This window comes from Stegastes partitus, unplaced genomic scaffold (assembly GCF_000690725.1).
Source record: "Stegastes partitus isolate 25-593 unplaced genomic scaffold, Stegastes_partitus-1.0.2 Scaffold1102, whole genome shotgun sequence".
Lineage (NCBI taxonomy): Eukaryota > Metazoa > Chordata > Actinopteri > Pomacentridae > Stegastes > Stegastes partitus.
In genome coordinates, this window is record NW_007578833.1 from 224,750 (window position 1) to 230,518 (window position 5,769).

The following is a 5,769-nucleotide window of genomic DNA, read 5'->3' on the forward strand; positions in this document are numbered from 1 at the left end:
ATGGATGGATGGAAGTTGCAACCACCTCAATGAATTCCTTGCAGCCAAGTTATAAAACAACTAAACTACATTCTCTATTACTCTTTCTTCTACATTACGTTTCCTTGTGGCGTAGATACATATCCTATTTATTTTATTGCTTTACTGTCGCTCCTTTACAACCCAACTCTGTTTTGGCCAAACGATGAGTGAAAACTGAAAGTAAACAAGTGAAAATGAAACTCAAATGTAAGACTAGTGATCCCACATAAGAGTGAGCTCTGATCTCTGGGAATTTGGCAGCTGGAACACGAAGAGGTGAGAAATCTGTTGGTGGAACCGGGTGAATTTCAGTGTTGAACATCTGGGGACAATAGATCTCACAGTTGTAGCTGCACTGGAGTTTAACATCGTTCTGATGTGACTAAAAACAGCCCAAATATTCAAACAGTTTGAAAACTTGGTGAGATTTTGTGGCTCATTTGGTCATAAACTAAATGTTTGTTGGCTTCTGCTGCAGGAAAACAAAGTAATGCAAGCTATTTGACACCTTTACAAAATCTGCACAGTAAGTGGGCAAAGCACACGCAATGACTCAATGGTTTTTATTTTTCTAGTCGAGCACAGTGGGGGGGTCCTCACAGTAAATTCCTCTGGGTGTCTCAGAGTATGTCTGTGAAACAACGCCAGCTTTTATGTTTATGAACCTGACTGCATTTTTTAAAAGTGAACACATTTCAGAGTGTGTGTGCATGTAAATGTTAACAGGGGTCTCAGAAAAAAGTAGACCCATAACAAATCACCTCATTTCCAGGAAAAAGAAATAATTTGTTCCCAATAAAAATGATCCACAAAAATACACGAGCACAGTGTGCGCACGGCTCTGATCAAACGTTCGCTCGTGAAGCCAAAGCACAAAATTAAAGAGGCCAGAAAGATTTCAGGGTGTGAAATGCAGACACTGGCTGCTTTCTAAGTACGGATTCTTCCAGAAATTTTAACAAAATAGGAAGACATTTTAAAAAACAAAAGATCAGCCAGGATCTTTGCAGACAGACAGACAAGCTGCATCACAGCAAAGGTGAACTGAGGTAGAGATCGCTCTCAGTGGAAGTCAATCTGTGCGGCCAAAAAAACGTTGCATGTGCTTACAATTTGACTTTAACCTTCAGTTTCACTTAACTTAGAACTGCACAGATTCATGTTGTGACTCAGATATCTGCTCCTGAACAGATCTGCACATTGTTGGGATCGAAAATATCTCAGTCCGGGATGATTTCAGGTCAGCTTGGTGTTGGACGGAGCTGAAGCTGCCGGACCACGCTCTTGGTTTATACCCTTAGAGATGGTTATGAACAGTTGTTTTGCCATTTGTCTGTGTGAGGCGAGAAATAAGTGCGTTTACACGAACAAATTGGTCAGATTCATGAATTTGTTCCACATATATACATACATGATAAATACTAGAGTCCAGGGTTTCTCCCAGCACAAAGGATATTTAGGGATAGTTGCATTTTCCTGATATTTCTGACAGTTTGATAAACAATCATGTCTGTTAAGCTTGAGGAATTGAAAATCCAATTACCAAAACTGGTTTTAAAATTGAATTGCTTTATTTATTCAGATTTTTTTCAGCCTTTTGGCATTGGTGATTTTGGTTAGATGACGGCTAATACCACTTTGGATCATGACCAAACTCTTCTGTGCTGTACTGTGGAGTCTGATGAATGGTGATAGTTTGGTATGTCCATGAAAGCTGCCTTTAAGGAGCCATATGATGCAAAATCCAGTTTTCTATTGTATTTGAACATAATTACGTGTTAGCTTGCTGTGTTAAATCATCTGCCACGTTGACTTGATGTCCATCAGTGTGAACAAAACGCATCCGACGACTTCTTTGACATGATAGCAGCTCGTTTGGAGCCGACTCTGAACAAACGTTGTGTAGACATTAGGGATGCCTTGATTATTCGATCACCCTAGCATAGCATAAGAGGCGTTTATTAGCAGTCACACTGACATCTTCTACAATTCATTCAGCAGACGCTTTTATCCAAAACGACGTACATCTGAGAGCAGATCCAACACAAGCCAGGATCTAGTCAGGAGAGAACCATCTGGATAAGTGCCGTAGAACAAAGTGTGATAGGGCGTTGATGCCAATAGCAGGCTGTGTGGGAGCTAATAGGATTTTTTTTTAGTTAGTTTGTTTTCAGTCTGTCAAGGTCGAAGGTGTTTAGTCTCAAAGATTTAGAGGGAGTCAGCAGATGGAACAGAGTTTGGAAACTCGTTCCACCACCACAGAACCACAGAGGAGAAGAGTCCAGCTATCGACCTCGGGCCCTGTTGCGGTGGTTGTATCAGGTGGTCTTTGTTGGTCGAGCGTAGTGAGCAGGAGGAAGTGTAGGCCTGAATGAGAGAGTTCTTAACAGACATGACATCGTCTTCAAAAGGAGAACTCTGGTCTGTCGGCATCATCCATCACAGAAGACTTTGTCATGGTGCCCTTTATGAGCTAAACCCCCACAATGCTCTCTGATTGCCAACATGGACTGTCTGCAGTTCTGCCCTCTCTGGTCGCTACAGTGTTCAACAGTAAGAGGCTCCACCTGCTGGAGCAACCAGGTCCTACAGCTAACGTACAATACATTGTCTGACGTGTCCCAAACTTACCAAATGCTCCCAGACTTCTAGTAGAACTGAACACTGGACAGAAAAACTGATGATAGTTCAACTCACATCACAATAAATCTCATCTTCTCAGGTCGGAAAACACATAATTCCCAAAATTAGCAGAAACCTCTTTAGATTTTGATCCAACACAAGAGACAAGTAAACTGAACATAATGTGTGCAATCGAAAATGACACAGACTCCCCCTGTTTTACATTCAAATTCTTCTATTTTTCCATGTTTTGTGTGTGTTTTATTCTAAAATAGACTCCGTAAAGAGCAGGTGTAGCCTAAAGAGCAGTTAATGTAGTTCCAGTACCTGAGTCTGTGTAATATTGGTCTAAGAAGTACATTCTTTGCAGCCCGCCTTTGTTCGTGCCACACCTCCTCCTGGCCTATTTTTAGTTTCTGGTGGGATTTGCCGGGACCCTCTGCCATGCGAGGCCCCTGGGTGTCCACTTAGGAAGTCCTGGTGGTAAATCCGGCTGAGTCCCGATCTCACATTTGTTTCCTGTGTGTGTGTCTGGACCATCTGTGCAGCGTGTGTGTGCGAGCGATTGCATGCATGTAGTGTGTATATCTGCATTAGCGGGACTGTTGGTTGGCATGAAAGGATTCAGTGTATCTTCTCCTAAAAGGCAGAACAAGCAAACAAACAGCTTTGCAGTAGGAAGCAGGTCGGCTGTTTAACAGCTGCTGAGCTTTGGTTCACTGCAGTTCAGCTGCCTGATAATGAGTCTTAGAGCAGAGAGCGCCGCGCTGGACATCCTGGTTCTGGTTTCACCTGGATCACACCGGACCCACGTTTAGCTGAAACATTTCCGGAGGAATCTCTCGACTTGTACAGAAACATAGACCATATTTAAAGTTTCTAGACTCCTTTGAATGAGTACTTTGGATTTTAAATCAGCATGTAGTTATATAAGTTATCTGAAACAATCAAAATAATCAGAGCTGAAGGAGATATGAGGTCTTTGCTGAGCCAGATTCAACTGATGTGAAAGCTTTAAAATCCATGAAAGCTGGATGTTGGAAATATGTTGCTGCACCGTCTCACATTTTGTTTTGTCTTCATAAACGAGTTCACTGAGGCCAAACGCTAGGTTCTCCGAAATATTTTGGCTGAATTTTGAGAATTTTATGTGTTTTCAGACCTGGGATATTTTGTTTCTTTGAACGTGAAAATACAAAAACCATCTTACCAGCCAGGTTAAGGGTTTAATCTCTCCAGAAATATAACTTTCACAACCATGAGGTTTGGTGAGGATACAGACAGAACACATTCCAGCACATCCAAATAATTAAATGGCTCCCGCAGAGGCAGAGTTTTAAATAATTAACCCTTGAAACTTGAAAAAAGTGACAATTTTTTCACACAAGGGTGACACTGGGGCCCCAGATATATATATATATATATAAGTGTGTATATATATATATATGGATGTTTCCATTTTTCCCACTAAAATACAGTCTTTGTTTTACATTTCACCAACTTTTAAGGCCTCTAACATCACTAGAATTTAATGAGTGGCAAATAAAGGAAGCTAAAGTTCCAGTTTTTATAACATGGTGATGTGGAATTATTCATAGGACCACTCATATGTGTCTATATATCACCAATGTATGTGTAAAGCTGTAAGTTGCTTAACAACATATGAGTATTTAAAGTTTTTGGACTCAGCATGTTGATATTTAAACCTTCTGAAACCATCAAAATAACCAAACCTCCAGGACATATGAGGCTTTTGCAATGTTAGATTTAACTGATGTGAAAACTTGGAAAAAATGCTGAAAGTTGCAGCGAAACTAAACTTTATTTTTTCTAATAAGTATTTTTGGATATTTCAGTAAGTTTTACTTGTTTTGAAAGCAGGATTTGCAGTCAGGTGTGTTTTCTGTATAATTGTCAAGAGCAAAGAAAAGTCATAGTAGGCTTGTTTCAACAATTTCCCTGAGGTTCTTCCAAAGGGATCAATAAAGTTCTATCTATCCATCCATCCATCCATCTATCCATCTATCTATCTATCTATCAACTGATTTGGAGTGAATAAACTCAGCAGCATTCTGTCTTCAGACGGTGGCGCTATAAACCAGTTGTTTGTTAAAACTCAAAGAAGAAATGCAAAGTTTGTCCATCTAAGAGACAAAATAATTCAATAATTGTAATATATTACTTCATGTCAGCTGGTGTCTGTCATGATTCACGCTGTACTTAGACAAAGGCAGCTGATTAGTCGTATGAGTTAAACGTTCACGATGTAAGAACTTATCCAGACGTGTCACAGGAAGCACATTAAGTCTTTTAAAAGTCCAAAACTACCTCAAGCGATTGTGGTTATTAACCGCCACAGAAGTCTTTGTCATGGTGCCCACTGCGAGCTTCACAGTCCTCTCTGCTCTCCAACATGGACCTACCCATAGAGTGACCATTAAACAGTACTGAGTGGTTCAACCAGGTACTACAGCTAATGGACTTTCTGACGTGCGTGTTCATCTTAATCTGTCATACTGATGAATACATGTTTAATTGGTTGAATTATTCCTGGAATTCCATCGATGATGTGAACAAATGTTCAGCGGCGTTGCTTGTGCAAACTAATGGCTGCAGCGCTTTGAGCAGCACTTCCTCCCCCACCACAGCGTGTCATCAACAGATTGCAGCCAGAAGTCTAATAGACACCCCGCTTCATCTCTGATCTCTGTCAAACAGTTAGTTCATCTGTGTCCGTCCAGGCCTTCTCTAGATTACAGAAGATTTAGGTTAGCCCGTGTTACTCGACTGTATAGGAAACAGCTGAAATTTCAAAACGCTGTAGATAAACACACACACACTCACGCGGACCAAAAAAAAAAAAAAAAGGCACTAAATCGGTCAGGAGGGAATTTGGGGCTCAGAGCTCTGGCTGCGGCTCCGCGAGGTTCCAGTAATTTCACTGTGTCTCCTGTTTCATTCAGAAGCAACTGCTATGTGCTGCATGTGTGAGTTTCATAAGCATTCTTATGTCATGGCTCATGAGGCTGTGATGTGACGCTAATCTAGCCCAGCACCACCAGGGGAAACAGCTACTTTATACTGGCTCTCTACCACCGCGGACCATTTGGCCAACGCTGCAGGTTT